Here is a 19,703-nt window from a genome sequence, read left to right as displayed (position 1 = left end):
ACAAAGATTTACTCTGCCACAACAATCCGCAACCACTGAGGTCCACAGCGATGACTGACGGGGTGCTGCTGTCTTTCATCTATCATCATCTGTGATCTTGGCTCAGGCCCGAAAAGACTCGCTATTTTGAAATTTTCGGTTCAAAGTATTACATTGGCCCATTTAAAATTGTGCTGCCCCCTGTGAGAATCGAACTCACGACCCCTGGTTTAAAAGACCAGTGCTCTGCCCCCCCCTTTTTTTTTTTTTTCGTTTTCTCCCAACTGAGCAATTTTTTTTTGCGCTAACCAATTACGCCACTTTTTTTTTGTTTTTTTTTACGCCTTAACCACTTTTTTTGCCACTTTTTTTTCTATATTTTTCCTTTACTTGTTCTATGTTTTTTTGCAATTGATTTTAAGTGTTTCAAAATTATGTTTTTATAAATTTTTGTATTCTTTTAATTAATTGTTGGTGTTCGTTGTTAAAAAAAAATCCCCTCCTTTAGGGACCGCCGTGAGCATTTTTTCAAGAGGAAATTAAATAAGAGATTTTCTCATCTCGGATCCAAGTGTATTCTGGTGATCCTTGTGCACCGTTGGAGGGAGGTACCGAGGCGCAGTGGCTGAAGTCAGGACACGAGGCAGAAGCAGTGGGGCCTCTTCGCGGCACTACAGGTGCTCCGCGTCCCAACCCACCCCCACACTCCCGGTTCACTACCCTATTCCCATTTTTTTGAAAACAAGTTTCAGCATATTTCCAAAGTTCTTACCATGATTCTTGAAGTGAAGAGTTTTGTGAAATTCGATTGCCAAATGCATTTGGAATGCTACAGGATCATCATCCCCAAGTTTGTTAAAGATATAACTAGAATAATTACCCAGTAACCAACTCACAGTATTATTTTTCGTCTTTGGGTAAAACTTAAAATCGGGTCGATAGATCAACATCGCCTGGACATTGGCGGGAACACTGCGAGTGATAAGTGCGACTTGTTGCTGAATCCAGTTCCAGTTGTGGAGACGTTCCACACAGGTGCACCTGTGCAGCACGGTATCTATGAGGTTGCAGTGAAGACAGAGGTCGGTAGCACTCAGCCCTATCCGATGGAGTCGCTCATTGGTACTTATGATATTATTGACTGCTTTGTACCACGCAGTACGAGCATCCGAGCTCAAAACAGTTGAACCAACGTTTCGCCATACTGCATCCCATTGGACTCCACAATATTTGTTAACAATCGGATTCTGGCTCTCGTGTTCCCTCCTTTCCGCCAAAATGGCTTTAGCCGTTAAAGACTGAGTTTGCCGTAACTGGTGACTGAGGTAGCTATACTCAAGATAATACTCTCTGATATGTTTAAGCCGGTAACAAATAGGTTGAACATTCAGCGGAGATTCAAGACTGTGTGGCCGGACAGCATGAAATAACTGTGCCGTAAGTCCATGAGGGTCATTCTGTATGATTGCCGCCGTACGTGACACGTACAGAGCCAGTGCCTTGCGCAGTATGTCAACCATTCCCATCCCTCCATGCGTAGGGTGTAGCGCTGCTGTTCGTGCAGATACACGAAAGATCTCGCCTTTCCATAGAAAATTCGTAACCTTTGACATGAGATTGTGAGCCACTCCTGCAGGAATAGGAAGAACCTGCGCCGTGTAGAAGGCCTTAGATAAAACACACGTATTAATCAACGTAATTCTGTCAAATTGGTTCAGACTTCTGTGGTAGTTGTCAATTAATGCACCGTTGATTTTGTGAGCCACATCCCTCCAGTTCGCTGCCGTCATGTTTAATATTGACGCCTTCAACACTATCCCTAGAGCTTTAAGTTCACTGACGTGTGTGGCACATGAAATTTGAAGACGATCAAGGCCTCGCAGATTTAAAAACTTGCTTTTCTGTTCATTTATGTGTGCTCCAGACGCCTGACAGTAGGTCTTGAGGGCAGCTTCAAGCGCAGTGACATCAGACTCATCTCTGATAACAATCCCAACATCATCCGCATAGGCTCCTGTTACGGACTTCACTCCTGAGATCGTTAAACCACCAAGCTTCGCCTGCAGGTGCGTGAGGAGCGGCTCGAGCGAAATGACGAACAGCAACATCGACAAGGGGCTGCCCTGAGGGACACCTCTGTCGATTAGGAGCCGTTGCGTGAGTTGCGAATTTACTGAAATTTTTGCAGTGATTCCGATGGCGACATTTTTTATTATTGCGATCGCTGACGGTAAGAAGCCCAAGCGCCGCAGTGTCTCTAGTAGGTACGTGTGATTGACAAGATCAAATGCCTTAAAAAAATCCAGAAAGAGCAGACCACATCTTACGTTGCTGGCGTCAGCTAGCGCAATAATATCCCTATAAAAGGCGACCGTTTGCAGTATAGTCCGCCGAAAAGCACATGTTTGCTGTTTGCAAAGTATGTTGGAGGTGAGCGGCAGAAGCCTCATCTTAACTGCACGAGCTACAATCTTGTAATCGGAATTCAGTAGTGATATCGGCCGAAGATTTGTTACAGATTTTCCACCTCTGGTCTTAGGGAGGAGAACAATTTTACATTCTTTAAACTCTCCTGGAACAGACTGCCCCTGCAAGACCTCGTTCACCATGTCTGTGATCTTCGCTCCTAGTATGTGCCAGTACGTTTTATAAAATTCAATGGGAAGACCGTCAGGCCCAGGGGACTTGTTAGTAGGGGAACTGCAGATGATGTCGAAAACGTCTTCGTGACTGAAACCCGAAGAAAGACTGTCACTTTCGGCTGCATTTATCCTCGAAGGAAGAACTTCAAGGAGTTGAGAAACGCTGTCTGCATGGGGAGCGTTTGAAGTATAAGTCCTGACAAAGTAGCTGTAAAGTTCTCTGACGATATCGCGTTGATTTGTGACCGTCGTGCCATCTTCGAGTTTAAGTTCATCAATGAAAGCCCTCCTTCTATTCTTCGCGTGCTTGACAAGGTGATACAAGGCCACCGTTTCGTCTGCGAGTACTGATTTTACTTTGGATCGAACCTTAAGTCCTTCTAACTGCTCCCGTTTCAGACTGATTAATTTAGCTTTGATTCTCTGAATTTCCCCTATTCTAGTAGCCGTGGCATCCGCTCTGTCATATAAATCTCTTAATACGGAGTAATAAAATTCCATTGTCCTGCGAATTCCAGTAGCCCGTGCAATACCAAAGGACATAAGAACCCTGCGCAGTTTGGGCTTCGCTTTATAGGTCCACCATGCTATAATGCTAGGGAAGGCATGAATAGCGCGGAGGCACTGGTCCCAAGCACGCCTGACGGCCTCCTCCAGATCTGAGTCGGTTAATAATGAAAGATTAAGATGCCACTGATTTTTAAACCAGCGCGTGGGTTGTTGTTGTAAGTTGATACACGGAACCACGCCACTGTGGTCTGAGAAACTGGTAGGAATAGTTTCTACAGTTAATAAGTTAGTTGCTAAATTATCTGACACATAAATCCTGTCGATCCTGCTACAGGAATTTCCAACGATGTGTGTGTACCTCACTAAAGTTGGGTACCGAGCTTCCCAGGTGTCCTTGAGTTTAAGATCAGAAACAAGACGGGTTAAATCAGGTGAATAATTAAAATTCGGTGTCTGATCTTTTCTGGACAATACACAATTAAAATCACCTCCAATGATCAGCTGCGTAGGATTGTTCCGCAGTAAATAAATGATATCTTCCGTATAAAAGCGTGCTCTGTCAGCTCTACGAGTACTCCCGGAAGGCGCGTACAAATTAATAACAGTAACGCCAAAAATATTGACACTCAGTCCGCGACCGGATTCTAATCTTTCAATGTGGGCAACTGGAATACCTTCCCGAATTAAGACGGCAGTCCCCACGTTCGTTTCCGGGGAAGAATTGATTATGGCAACAAAACCGGTAAGGTTTATTTGCTGCAACGCCACCTCTTGTAAAAGGGCGATGTCTGTATCCGACTCGTAAAGATATTGTTGTAGAGCACGCACCTTGACGTCAGATCGGATCCTGTTAATATTTAACGTTGCTATTTTATATGCCTGTGACATACTGAGACCTATGCAGAAAGGGGGATGAATTAAACATCGCCAACGGTCGGATCGTCATGCCATTCCATTTGTGTATCCGGTTGTAAAGCCAAGTCATGCTCGTTGTGGTTGCCCCCGGCATCTTTATTCTTAGTTTTCTTTCGGACAACGTTCACATTTGGTTGGATTCTGTTCCTGCGGCGCCCACTATGAGCCATCTCGGCAGACGGCGGCGTGGGCGGTTCGTGGGGAATGTCAACGGCCGACGACGGTCCCGACACTACGGCCGGAATTACTCGCGGCGTGTCCTCCGGCGGCAACCCAGCTGCGGAAGTACTTTCGCTATCAACACGTTTGTTATCAAACTCCACATGAAGTGGTTTGTTGACATTTTCCGTCACCGACTGCTGTTTATGTTCGCGGTCCGTGTTATGACAACATTCCTGTTGTGTTGCCGTGTCGCGAGCCGCCGCCGTCGGCTGTCCGGCATCCTCATCTAGAGGCGTGGTCTGTTTACTATCACAACTGTCTACGCCGTGGTGAACCCCTGTAGCGACCTGCTCTTCACATGTCGGTCGGTCCACCGGAACTTGGTGCTGTGGTTGGTCGGAGGATCGACCATCCGTCCCCTGCGACGCCGCGACAGCAGCTGAAATGTCACTATGTGACATGCCAGAGGAAAAATCGTCTACTAGAACGGGACCTTTTAAGAACTTAGTATCAGATCTACGTTCCTGCGAGTCTTGTCTCTTTGATTCTAGTGAACTGTGGGCTTCGTCCTCAGAACTACTACCGTCACAAGTCCTACGTCGTTTGTTGGTAGCAGTGTCTCCGGTCGCAAGTGTCGGTTCGTCCGTACTGTTCCGAGGCAGGGTTGGAAATTCCTCAATGCGCACGACTTCCGGTTCATGCAACGCAGATACACCACCGGCTGTAGCACTTACTGCCACTTGATTATCGGTAATAATCTCCGCGAGCGTTAGCCGTTTCCGTTGCTGTAAGGAGTTTTTTAAGACGAAAACCCGTTTGGGACAATCTTGACGCATGTGGCCACTCTCATTGCAGATGTGACACGTCAAAGTTTGACCAGTGTAAGTAACTTGAACCCTGTAGTCGCAAACCATAATATGGGAAGGAATATTGACCTTCACATGCATATCTACTGACCGAACACCACTGAAACACTGCAGGCGGTGCTGGCTAGACCAGCGTTCATTTCGAATCTGTTTGACGTCCCCATACTTGCTTAACACATCTTTCAAATAACAATTTTCAACTTCTGGGGGCAGATTGAAAATACGAACATTTTTATACTCTACGTCGGCATTAGAAACGGTAACGGTACTTACAGAGTTATCCCGATGGCGGAACTCAACTCGCCCGCCATGCTTCATGAGGATCTTATCCAGCAACACAGGGTTCAGTAATTTGACAAAAAAACAATACTGCTCCATGTCGTAATACGCAGTGTGCACCTGATCAGAATTGATACCAATAACGTCGACTATCCAATCATGAATTTCCAGTGACGTCGGTTGGACGTGACGGGTTGACTTTTCAAATTCAAAGCGGAGGGTACTTTTCCTGGGAAATAACCTGGCCATAGCAGAAATTAACAAGCGGTCGAGGCCGCTAAATAATAACAACGAAAAGGGTGATAAGCTTCACCACTAGTAACGGAAAATAATCACTGCACTTCCAAAAGAAAGTAGAAACCACACAATATCACAACTCGTAAACACACCGGTTAACAGCGCTCTCAGCACGTCCGAATAGCTCCGTGTCTCAAGCGCGACTATGCCCCTGAGCTAAGGAGGCTGTTGCAGTGTACACTTCTTTGCGTTCACCACAGCTGTCGAGAAAAATACACTTCAGAGCTTAGAAAATGCGTACAAAGATTTACTCTGCCACAACAATCCGCAACCACTGAGGTCCACAGCGATGACTGACGGGGTGCTGCCGTCTTTCATCTATCATCATCTGTGATCTTGGCTCAGGCCCGAAAAGTCTCGCTATTTTGAAATTTTCGGTTCAAAGTATTACATTGGCCCATTTAAAATTGTGCTGCCCCCTGTGAGAATCGAACTCACGACCCCTGGTTTACAAGACCAGTGCTCTGCCTCTGAGCTAAGGAGGCTGTTGCAGTGTACACTTCTTTGCGTTCACCACAGCCGTCGAGAAAAATACACTTGAGAGCTTAGAAAATGCGTACAAAGATTTACTCTGCCACAACAATCCGCAACCACTGAGGTCCACAGCGATGACTGACGGGGTGCTGCCGTCTTTCATCTATCATCATCTGTGATCTTGGCTCAGGCCCGAAAAGACTCGCTATTTTGAAATTTTCGGTTCAAAGTATTACATTGGCCCATTTAAAATTGTGCTGCCCCCTGTGAGAATCGAACTCACGAACCCTGGTTTACGAGACCAGTGCTCTGCCCCTGAGCTAAGGAGGCTGTTGCAGTGTACACTTCTTTGCGTTCACCACAGCCGTCGAGAAAAATACACTTCAGAGCTTAGAAAATGCGTACAAAGATTTACTCTGCCACAACAATCCGCAACCACTGAGGTCCACAGCGATGACTGACGGGGTGCTGCCGTCTTTCATCTATCATCATCTGTGATCTTGGCTCAGGCCCGAAAAGACTCGCTATTTTAAAATTTTCGGTTCAAAGTATTACATTGGCCCATTTAAAATTGTGCTGCCCCCTGTGAGAATCGAACTCACGACCCCTGGTTTACAAGACCAGTGCTCTGCCCCTGAGCTAAGGAGGCTCTTTATAAAGCCACATTTGCATGCCGAGCGTGAGTTTCCGCGGAAACGCGAAATTTTAATTAAATAAATAATCAGTGACTAATAAATAAAGCCTATGGCACACAACTGCAGCGCTGTGTCGCTGATAAAGACAAAAGAATAATTACGTTACTCTTATGTCTGTTTAAGAGAGGAGAGAGCTCAGGTAGAAGTGGTGCGAGAAGCACGTATTTTATTTTATTGTCTGGCACACCGCCATATTTTCATGTTACAGAAGAATACTGCGAGTTGCAACCACACTAGGCACTCGATTCTGTAATGAATTTATATTTATAAAAGTAAGTAGGATTATGAACTGTAGGCTATTTCATTGAATATATCTGATTTAACTAACTGTGTAACTTTTTATGTTTAGTAGACAATCACCTCTGTACGACGTATTGGCATGGCTGGCAAATCATTGTAATATTGAGATTAGATCATGAGTCCGTACCTACCGCAGCAGTCTTTGGAAACGATTTAATTACGAAGTCCGATTATTTCAGTTTTCTTTCACGGTCAACTACGAGTTACATTGCCTTTTCCAAATAGCCATTGTCAAGCGTCTGATACCGAATAATTAAACGTCCACGTTCCAGATAAGCAAATACCAATTACAACCAATCATCATACATACAGAATAATTAATCATTAATATTTTATTCCATTTCATTTTTTATTTATTTTATATTGGCGACTGCGTGTCGGACTTGTTATTTTGTCATTTGTTACATTGTTCTTTTTGTTTCATGTCAAAAATCAACTTTCTGGACCTGGACGTGAATGTATGAGAGATAATGAAAATCTGAAGATATTTTCCAATTCTAAAGTTTTGCCGGAAGACGCAATGAAGCTTGCAGCAAAATAAGGTAAGACGCAGCATCTTTGCATTAGCAGGCTTGACCAGACGTATAATTCAGTGTATTAGCTTTTCAGTAAATTCTGTAGTGTTTCTTTCGCGCATAACAGTTTTCAGTAACAAATTTCATTCTTAGCACTTTTCCCTAAACAATAACGTATCCAACAATACCAATACACGAGTGTACAATATGGCCGACTTCTGTACGATATGATGTAACATGGCCAGCAGCCATTACCAATAATCTCAAATTCAGTTTATATTTTTAAATTAACGGGACAGCCATTGTTGCTACGAGCGATTCATGCTCAACTGCATTTCATTTTAAAATCAGTGTCAAATATTTTCTTGAAACATAAATCACGTGTGGCATGGTAATGACTAGAAATCAATACGCAAAAATGGAACAGCAAAGACGTACTATTCAGACACAATCCGACTCGGACGAGAGACAAATGTTAGAAAATGACTTTACGACAGCAACCGGTAGTGACGATTTATCAAACATTGACGCAAGTGTTGACGGAAATTTTGACAATAGGCCGTCCACCACAAAAATTTCAAAGTCTCAGTCAGAGCCCATGTTAATGCATGACGTCACGTCTAATGACGCGGCGGGGGCACAGACGTTGCAAACGGTAAACATTGCCGACATGTTACAAATGATAATGAAACAGAACGCCGAAAACATGGCAACCTTACAGACACAAAATGACGAAATTAAATCTGACCTCATAGCACTCAAGACGAGTAATGACACTTTATGTAAACGTGTGGAACTTATAGACGCCACACTGACCAAACAGATGACTGAACTCAGTACTAAATTTTCCCAGCTTAATACGACACAAGAAAAGACTACAACTGACGTAGCACTTTTACAGACACAAGTAAAAAATCTTAATGTCACGTGTGAAGTTCTTACTGAACAAATTCAAACATATCCTTCAGTACACGACAACCTTGAAAAACGAATTACTGACGTACAGAATAAATTTGACAATGTTGAACAACACCTGACTGACATCTTACAATCTGATGCTACAGCTCATTTTCAAAACATTAATAAAGAATTTCATGATTGGGTAGTGAACAAAGACAAACATTTTGATAGATGCCTACGTGAAAATTTACCAACAATTGTGCACGACTCCGTAGCGCAATACATTACTAATAACAAACAGCTGATCAGTGACGCAGTACAATCCGTCACTGGACCAATGACACAATTCACCGATCGACCACAGTCTGAATGTAACGAAAATATCAGTCAAAATGTACAGTTCAGGAACCAATATACATTCGAGTATGACACTCACATACCGCACACGACAAACACACAAGAACAAAACACACCACGACTACAACACATACCACGATGTACAAACACAAACACAAGCTATTATCATGGTAAACCACAGCAACATTATTGTAATTACTCGCCAGCTGAACATTGCAGTAATTACAGTGGAACAAATCCATATCACAATGCAAAGGAAGAAGAAAGCTTAATGAAACACAGGCAATTTCAGATTTTTATCCCAGAAAAACGAACCATTCATCCGGTGATTTTTCTTAAATCTTTTAGTAACGCATTTCCACGCACTTGGAGTGACCGGAAAAAGATTTCATATATTGTCGGTTACATCCAAGGCGATGCAGCTGTCTGGGCATACAGTCAAGCTGACGTATGTACCACGTACAGTGAGTTTGAGCGTGCTTTTCTGAACAAATTCTGGTCGCAATCCGTCCAGGAGCGACTCAGAAGACAAATTCTAGAACCTGAAACTTTTAACAGTAAAAATGGCAACTTACGCCGATATTTTGAAAAATACTTGAACATGGGACACTTTTTAGACGAACCAGTCGCAACACGCGATATACTCCGTGCGTTGAAGGCCAAATTGCCTTTCAACATTAAAGAAAAACTCCTACATATCCCGGATGACGATTCAGATTATTTTCTAACAGCTTTAGATTCGGTTGACATGTTACTTGAAGATCAGCGCTTCGCGCGGCAAAACAGCAGCCACAATGTTTACACTAGTGGAATGCAAAACATGCAGGCTTGCCAACTTAATTCTGGCGCGCCCACAGTTGGATACGCGGTACAACAAAAACAGCAAACTCACATGCCGTCTCAATACGGAAATCAAAATCAACACGCGTATTCCAATACAAACAATAGTTACAACAGTAATAACACTTCATGCGGCAATCCATACAAAAGGCACCGCGGTAATAACTACAACGGTAACAACGGATACATAGGCAACAACAAAAACACAAACAGAAACAGAAATAATAATAATAACTACGAGCCAAGACAGCGTCAAGGCTGGACTCGTAACGATCAGTACTTTCATTCAAACACTGCTTTAACACAGCAGCCACCAGGACATACCTTATGACCGACAGGTAAGTTATAATGCGCAACAGCAACAACAACCGCAAAAGTTTGGAGATCACAATAGGCAATATCCGAATGTGAATATAATAGAAATGACACCTGACACACAACCTCAATCTGTGTCAGTACCTAGTACAAATGCTAATCCAACAAACTAGAAACAGTCACTTCTATGCCCCAGGTCGTGGCTGAGGAATTCTTGGGGGGCGACTTCAATGTTAATCAGTTATTTGGCACCACAGTTGAACATCAGAATAATGATATGCCGAATAATTCTAAACAAAAATTAACCTGTTTTATTTATAAGATACAACCACAATAACAATATATCAGATGAACTTTTACAAGACAGTACACAATGTCGTTCAAACACAAATGAAATTGTTTTAACATCTACCACTGGTGTAGTAGGTGGGATTCCAACTACTATTATTCTAGATACAGGTGCAGCTGTGAGCGTTTTGTCTTTTAATTTCTATAAAAAGATGTGTGAATTGGAACCTGTGCCTGAGTTTCCTGCCCAAAACTGTAAAATAACTACTGCACTAGGTAATAAGTCATGTAGGGTTACGAAGCAAGTTTTTGTAAACATTAAAATAGGTAATGGAACCGTACAATGGCCATTCCTGGTTGTACAAAACCTTGTGACAAGTTGCATATTAGGAATAGATATTATGAGCGAGAAGGACTGCATTATAGACTTCTCCAAAGGTAAATGTATTTTAAATGATAGAGGCAGTGTAATTATTATTGATTTGGACAGGAGAACTCTAAAGCATGACAAACACTGTACAGGGTACAAGGTTCAGTTAGTACTTGACAATGACATTCAAGACACGCACACACACTCATTTGACACAGAGCTAATGGACTTGAAAACATTGCTTGATCATAAGATAAATGAAGCTACAGCTCTCAGTGCACATGAACGTATAAAACTACAGGAAGTGTTATCCAAATATTTACCAGTTTTTGCCAAGCGAATAGGTGTTATCAACACGTATGCGTACAAGATTGAAGTTAAGCCTCACAAGATCTTCTACCACAAGACATATAACGTACCGTTATCTCAACGACCTGCTGTGTGGCAAGAATTAAAACAAATGTTAGACTGGAAGGTCATTGAACCATCCACCTCACCTTATTGTAGTCCTCTACTTGTTGTCAAAAAATCAAATGGAAGCATTAGGTTAGTGTTAGACGCACGAGCAATTAATGAAATAATTTTACCAGTTCACACAAAACCCGAAAATTTAGAAGAGCAATTACAGAAATTTCTAGATGCAAAGTATTTTTCCACAATAGATCTCGCTAATTCATTTTGGCAGGTGAGTATCACTCCTGATTCTCGGAAATATACTGCATTTATGTTCGGGGGGCGAACCTATCAGTTTCGTGTTCTACCTTTCGGACTGAATGTCAGTTCTGGGGTATTCATTACAGCCCTGGATACCGTGCTTGGCGATGATTTAGTTGAGACAGTCACACACTATGTTGATGATATACTGATAGCTACACAGTCTTGGAATGAACACCTTGACACACTTCAAAGAATTTTAGAAAAATTTGCACAAGCTGGAGTCACAGCCAATCTTAGAAAATCAAAGTTTGGTTGCAGTGAGATAAAATATTTAGGACATATCATTAATTCACAGGGCATACGTCCTGATCCCAGTAAATTAGATGCTATCAGAAACTTTCCTAGTCCTCGAACTAAAAAGCAGTTAAAATCATTCCTTGGGCTATGTTCATTTTTCAGACGTTTTTTGCCACAACCACTTTTGAACAGTAAACATCTGCTAAATCTACTCAGAAAGAATCAAGTTTGGATCTGGTCGGAACAGTGCCAGAATGACTTTAATACAATTAAACATGCTTTAGTGAATGCAAACTTATTGAGCCATCCAGATTTCAATTTAGATTTTTGTATGACTTGTGACGCTTCACGTACTGGTTTGGGATGTTGCTTATTTCAAGTTGTAAAGAATAAAGATAAGGAACAGATAAGAATTATTGGGTTTGCGAGTCGTACTCTATCTGAATGTGAGCGTACATACTCCACTACTGAGTTAGAAACACTTTCCATAGTATGGGCATTCAAGAAATTCAATTATTATTTATTTGGAAAACATACAGTAATTTACACCGACCACCAGGCCCTGACATTTTTGTTAACTTGTAAACTTGTACATCCTAGACTATCACGATGGGCAGTTACACTTCAGAACTACTCTTTTGAAATTAAGTACATAAAAGATAAGGACAACACCATTGCCGACGCTTTGTCTAGACTTCCACAAGGTATGAATGAAACCAACAGTGACTTAGAAAATATAAATGACTACAGGATTCTCTTAATGCAAGACAAGCAGTATCACCAATATTATATTGATATGTGTAGAAACATGGCTAAATTACAAAAATCTGATCCTCACTGGTATAAGATAATAACATTACTGGTAGAAAAACACAATCATCCTTTGACTAAGTATTACAAGTTACACAATGATGTGTTATTTTATCGCCGACATTCAAATGCTACTAACTGGTGTGTATGCATTCCCAAAGAGTCTGAACGTAATCTAATTTGGCACACACACTTAGTTTGGGGTCATTATGGGACGAAGAAGTGTTTAGCAAAGCTCAGCACATACTGTTATTTTAGCAATATGAGAAGGAAAATTTACAGGGAACTGAAAACATGTGTCATATGTCAAAAATCAAAACCTCAGAATTTATCCACAAAGACAGATTTACATTCTATTTTACCCAGTAAACCCCTGGAAATTCTGTGTACTGACATCAGTGGACCGCATCCAGCAAGCTCTGGAGGCGTCAAATATATCTTGGCTTTTTACGATATATTTTCTAAACATGTAAAACTTTATGCTTTAAAATCCGCCACTGCAAGTGCTATAATACGAAGATTCTCAAGTGATTACCTGACGCACGTGGGAAAACCAAAAGCAATTCTGTCAGATAATGCAGCATACTACTCTGGGTACAAATGGAGAAATTTCTTGAAGGACAATAACATTAAAAGTATATCTATTTCAAAGTTTAGTCCACAATGTAACGCGACTGAGAGACTTTTCCGAGAATTAAACCGATTCATGAGGACCTATATTTCATCAAAACATACTAACTGGGTGTCCTACCTAAGTCTTTTCGAAGACGTACACAATAACTTAAATATTTACGATACAAATTACACACCTAACGAGATCATGTTCAATTGCAAACAGAACGATCAGTGGATAGAACCATTACCTAAGTTGTCAGACAAGGAAATCACACCTGAACAGAAAATAAAAGAAGTTTTGACTACGCTGACACATCACGCACAGATACGAAACAAACATCACAGAAACATAATAAAAAGAAAACAAAAATTCGAGGTAGGAATGCTTGTACTACTTCGTACTCATCATAAATCTGTAGCACTCAAACGACGCAACGCTAAGTGGCGTCTGCTATATGAAGGACCTTATATAATTGTTAACATACCGCATCCTGGTGCGTATTTGTTACAACATCGTAGAACTAACAAAATTATTGGGCTATACGCACACCGAGATCTTAGAGCATTTCATGCGGAATAATGTCAAAGTCACATCCATCAAAACATTGCTAAGCAACTCCAAAAAACTCTGTTGCTGCAACACAGATAGTAAGTAGTATAGAAATTTTCATTTCAGCGGTTCCAGTGACGCAGTTGAAGGCAGAAGAACTCTTCTTTCAGCGCGCGCCACCACCTGGAAGACGGAATATTAAAATAAAATTTATGTTTACGTAGCAGTGAATGATATATTAATTTTTTTTGCGGAACATTTGTGACTGTGGGTATCACTGACTTGGTGTGACACCTGACGAACCGACAGACGTCATCTGTGAAGCGAACTTTTACTTTGAGAAATAGATTAGACGCACATCTCTCAACACGAAAAGCATCTATCAGTAGTCAAGGCCACACAGACACTATACACACACGCATAAAACGCGAGGAATCAAACATTTTCTCTCTTACTATTTTGAATATTTATTGAGTAGTGAAAATGCCTGGTCTTGCCTACTGATGTAATGAATGTTGTGTCTAACCTATCTTAATTTCAGATGACATCACAAAATAAACATCGATAAAATCCCAGCAAAACTGATAAAGAGGACGTAATTATCTGCAATTCATGTAATCAAATGTGACGCAATGTAATAACCCATAGCTATGTAATAATGATGTAAACATGTTTATGTACAACTGTATTATGTTTATGCTAAGAAAATATGTGACGTGTGTATGTATGATTACTTATATTTTTTTCTTCTCTTTCAATGATGTATAATGTAACTGTTACTATGTAAAAGAAATTTGAACAAAACGAGTGCCAAAAGGACATTGCATAGTGAACCATTGTTCACGGACATTAATGAACATTACTAACTCTGCAACTACGCAGAAACCTAGGTGAAAGAAACTGTTAATGACATTCATTATGCATCGTACCTATGTAAACGCGATGAACCATTTCTTTGATTAATAACTACGAACATTTAGGTGAGCTATATTCAGCAAAAAAAAAAACTGAAAATGTGAAGTGCATAATTCGTGCATCGTCTAGTGACAATACTACAGTACCTAACTTCAAGATGTTAACTGGATTAAACGGACACAAAGTGCCTGTCCAGAAAACAACACGACGGGTGGAAGAATTTTGGTTGGAACTTCAGGGAATGAAATGTTCTCGAAATGTGATGGACACTCTTACCTGGACTGTCCAAGGATCCACGCCAGCTATGTACCGTCCGAGGTTCTGCAACCAAGCTTCCACGGAATGTATAAAACGAACTGCACGTGGACCAATTACTAACGGGTCACGTCAAATCTGTAATAAACAATGTTTTTTTGTCACAACGAACTGCATCACAACGACTATAATGGAAATGGAAATGGACACGCTTATGTTTTAATCACGTTGTTATACAACGATGATACTAACCTGTGAAAAAATTATTGTGCAGCAGATGAATATGAACTGTAATAACGACACGATGTGAATAGGTCGACGCACCTGAAACATACGGACATTTTTCTTTGAAGTATTTCAAAACAATACTATGTAACTAAGAACATTCAACAATCTGAGTTGTATTGTGATATAACAAATATTGTAAATTTAAAACTAAGTTACCTGTTATAGAATGTAGTCTTCATATGTAATCTTGGTTGAATATTTTCTTTGTGCAACGACTAAGATACGCGCGCACACGAACAATATGAACTGCATTACTGTGCCGCGTGATCTAACTGTATGATATAACGGCACTGCCGGAGTCACACAGACGCTTCTGCGCATGCGCGCACTCTATCTGCCAACATAAGAACTTTTACGACACACCCGCGTCATTCAAATTTTGTATATAATGTGTATAATGTGTGTAATGTAAGTCATGTGAATAGTTGTAGATAACTTAGATTTACTTGTGCCTTTAGGTGAATTGCTCGCCTGCAGGTGTGTCCTTTCGCCTCGCAATTCAGGGGGCAATATAAAGGCACATTTGCATGCCGAGCGTGAGTTTCCGCGGAAACGCGAAATATTAATTAAATAAATAATCAGTGACTAATAAATAAAGCCTATGGCACACAACTGCAGCGCTGTGTCGCTGATAAAGACAAAAGAATAATTACATTACTCTTATGTCTGTTTAAGAGAGGAGAGAGCTCAGGTAGAAGTGGTGCGAGAAGCACGTATTTTATTTTATTGTCTGGCACACCGCCATATTTTCATGTTACAGAAGAATACTGCGAGTTGCAACCACACTAGGCACTCGATTCTGTAATGAATTTATATTTATAAAAGTAAGTAGGATTATGAACTGTAGGCTATTTCATTGAATATATCTGATTTAACTAACTGTGTAACTTTTTATGTTTAGTAGACAATCACCTCTGTACGACGTATTGGCATGGCTGGCAAATCATTGTAATATTGAGATTAGATCATGAGTCCGTACCTACCGCAGCAGTCTTTGGAAACGATTTAATTACGAAGTCCGATTATTTCAGTTTTCTTCCACGGTCAACTACGAGTTACATTGCCTTTTCCAAATAGCCATTGTCAAGCGTCTGATACCGAATAATTAAACGTCCACGTTCCAGATAAGCAAATACCAATTACAACCAATCATCATACATACAGAATAATTAATCATTAATATTTTATTCCATTTTATTTTTATTTATTTTATATGTTGCAGTGTACACTTCTTTGCGTTCACCACAGCCATCGAGAAAAATACACTTCAGAGCTTAGAAAATGCGTACAAAGATTTACTCTGCCACAACAATCCGCAACCACTGAGGTCCACAGCGATGACTGACGGGGTGCTGCCGTCTTTCATCTATCATCATCTGTGATCTTGGCTCAGGCCCGAAAAGACTCGCTATTTTGAAATTTTCGGTTCAAAGTATTACATTGGCCCATTTAAAATTGTGCTGCTCCCTGTGAGAATCGAACTCACGACCCCTGGTTTACAAGACCAGTGCTCTGCCCCTGAGCTAAGGAGGCTGTTGCAGTGTACACTTCTTTGCGTTCACCACAGCCATCGAGAAAAATACACTTCAGAGCTTAGAAAATGCGTACAAAGATTTACTCTGCCACAACAATCCGCAACCACTGAGGTCCACAGCGATGACTGACGGGGTGCTGCCGTCTTTCATCTATCATCATCTGTGATCTTGGCTCAGGCCCGAAAAGACTCGCTATTTTGAAATTTTCTGTTCAAAGTATTACATTGGCCCATTTAAAATTGTGCTGCCCCCTGTGAGAATCGAACTCACGACCCCTGGTTTATAAGACCAGTGCTCTGCCCCCTTTTTTTTTTTTCGGATCAAAGTATTACATTGGCCCATTTAAAATTGTGCTGCCCCCTGCGAGAATCGAACTCACGACCCCTGGTTTACAAGACCAGTGCTCTGCCCCTTTTTTTTTTTTGTTTCCCCCTGTTTTAGACCAGTGCTTTACCACTTTTTTTTTCTTTCTTCCTTGTTCTCTTCGATTTACCTCTTGTTTCTTTTTCTTAGTTTATTGTTTTCATTGTGGAAAAGTTTGAGGTGACAGCGAGATTCAGGCCTGCGGAAGCAAAGTGGGCAGGGGTCGAAGTCTGAGGCCTGGCCACGATGACTCCACCGTCCTGTTTCCGAATGTCACCTGTACAAGGGCGTCGTACTATCCCCTACTGTCTTGGTTCTTGGTCTCTCGTTCGTTTTTCTTGGGCGCCCTAAAGGTCCACGAAAACCTCAGTCCTGGTATAGAGAAGAAACATACATAAGGGCGGCAAATCCAGAAACAGTGTAAAAGAAAACGGCTCACACAGGTGACCTTAGCCAACACCCTCTCTTTCAAATGTCAGGCTAAGCATATTTGCAAAATCATCACGGAGGCCTGGCAATCGCAAGCGCTGCCAGTAAGCAGTAAGCATGTACTGCCGAAACGCTAGGTGTCCATCCTCTTCATGACAACTGTTGACAAAATGTACGAAATGGCCAATCAACCACATGACGGTATTGAGCTTCGTTCGCGGAAAAAAGGAAGAATCGGGCCGGACGATGATGTCAATAGTATAAGAGGCTTCAGCAGACCTAGTGACAAAAGCAAGTTGTTTCCTGAGCCAACGCCAATTAGCAAGGTGCCCACAGCAGGTGAATCGATGCTCAAAGGTATCCAGGAGACCACACCGAGTACAGTCGTCCGTGTCAGAAAGACCAATACGGTGCAGACGTACATTGGTGGGGACCAAATTATTAATTACCCTATACCATGTGGACGCCACAGCCATAGAGTGGATCGGCAGACTAACATTCTTCCAGACGTTCCTCCAGGACACGGATGGAGACGCCAGTTCTATTGGATTGGGACCGGCCAGCCCCTCCCAGCGGGCAATCAAGCCCTTGGTCGTTGGCACCGGTCGTCGCATGAAGACGTCACCGAGGTAACACACCGCAATGTAAAATTCCCGGATGTGTTTCAACTGAAAATTGAGGCGACCGACATCGACAGGTGGAGCAAGGCTCTCCGGACGCACAACAGTAAAAAGCCTGGATGTAATTGAAGTCACCTCTTGCGTAACAATTAGAGTCGTACGGCGGACGTACAAAGCAGACGCCTTGCGAGTAATGTCAGAGAGGCCCAAGCCTCCCGAAATACGCGGTTTCGTCATAACCTCGTAACGTAACTTGAATAGATGGCCCTTCCATATAAACCTGCTAGACAATTGGCGCAACCTTTTCGCCACCATCATGGGAAGTGGGAACAGCTGAGCAACATAATAAGCTTTACATAGAACGTAGGTGTCTAAGATTCTGACTTTTTGCAAAATGGTAGCAGAGCGCTGCTCATGGACCATCAGAGCCCCCTGTATCTTCTCGGTGACAGATCTCAAATTAAGAGCCGCCATTTTTAGAGGACATCGATCAATGATAATCCCCAAGGACGTATGGCGATCAACAAAAGTGGCCCAAGGGACATCAGCATCGCGAAATCCCCGAATATCAAGGAATTTACATTTACCCTGATTGAGCCGCGCTCCAGCGACACGACAGTATGCATCAACTGCCCCTTTCAACAACGGGATATCATCACGTTGACGGAGGAGAACAACGACATCATCCGCATATGCCTTAACAGTGAGCTTCCCACCAGAGAGGGTCATACCATGAAGCTTGAGAACAATAGTCTGAAGCAGCGGTTCCAGGGACAATACGAATAAAGACATAGAGAGCGGACTACCCTGAGGCACCCCGCGGCGGATAGCAATGGGCGGCGTCAGCTGCCCATTGACTGACACCCGAGCAGTTATTCCCCTATACAAATTGCCAAGAACACCACGTGAGGAAGCGTTAAAACCAATTGTACCTAAAACACGATCTAAAAACACATGACTGACGTGATCAAAAGCCTTATAAAAATCAAGGAAAGCAAAGGCACAATGTACGTTTGTAACCGCCGCAACCGAGATAACATCCCGATATTCGGCTACTGGGGTCAGAATAGATCTATCATGAAAACAACATTGATGTGCACCAATCACACCCCGAAGCAGAGAAGACAACCGGCTATTGAGCGCTCTAGCAGCTGTCTTGTAGTCAAAGTTCAGCAATGTGAGCGGACGAAGATTGGCAGCAGATAAACGACCAGAGGACTTCGGAATTAAAACAATTTTCCCCACTTTAAAATCGGCAGGCACATCCATCCCCCTGACAATCTCATTTATAATCTGCGTAAAAATGCCACCCAAAAGAGGCCAAAAACGGAGATAAAATTCTTTAGGCAGGCCGTCTGGACCCGGCGATTTACTGGACGGAGAGCGAGCAATAAAATCGAAAACATCATCTACCTGGAACTCCTGGAGAAATTCGCCGTTCGCGTCAGGCGCGATCGTCGCAGTTAGATCCCCAAGGACATCATCCGAAAGAGACTCACCAGAATCATCGGCAGAATAGAGACTAGCGTAATACTGATGGAGAGCACGAACCATTTCCTTCTGTGCAATAAGCTGCCGTCCATCATCCACCGTAAGAGAAGAGATGAAGGAGCGACGACGACGAGTCTGATGCCGTAGCAGGTGGTACAAGGATGTCAGTTCACC

The 19,703-nt window shown here is 42.2% G+C and overlaps 4 non-coding genes across 4 annotated transcripts; all 4 read right to left on the bottom strand.

The window, feature by feature from the left end:
* Positions 1-6,063: 6,063 nt before the first annotated feature.
* Positions 6,064-6,135, bottom strand: Trnat-ugu (transfer RNA threonine (anticodon UGU)). Its single transcript has one exon. It is a non-coding gene; the product is annotated as a tRNA-Thr (tRNA).
* A 247-nt stretch (positions 6,136-6,382) lies between these two features.
* Trnat-cgu (transfer RNA threonine (anticodon CGU)) lies at positions 6,383-6,454 on the bottom strand. Its single transcript has one exon. It is a non-coding gene; the product is annotated as a tRNA-Thr (tRNA).
* A 247-nt stretch (positions 6,455-6,701) lies between these two features.
* Trnat-ugu (transfer RNA threonine (anticodon UGU)) lies at positions 6,702-6,773 on the bottom strand. The gene has a single exon. It is a non-coding gene; the product is annotated as a tRNA-Thr (tRNA).
* Positions 6,774-16,552: 9,779 nt separating this feature from the next.
* On the bottom strand, positions 16,553-16,624 carry Trnat-ugu (transfer RNA threonine (anticodon UGU)). Its single transcript has one exon. It is a non-coding gene; the product is annotated as a tRNA-Thr (tRNA).
* Positions 16,625-19,703: the final 3,079 nt, after the last annotated feature.

Source organism: Schistocerca nitens, chromosome 1 (genome assembly GCF_023898315.1).
Source record: "Schistocerca nitens isolate TAMUIC-IGC-003100 chromosome 1, iqSchNite1.1, whole genome shotgun sequence".
Classification (NCBI taxonomy): domain Eukaryota; kingdom Metazoa; phylum Arthropoda; class Insecta; order Orthoptera; family Acrididae; genus Schistocerca; species Schistocerca nitens.
This window is presented reverse-complemented; position numbering and strand designations above follow the sequence as displayed.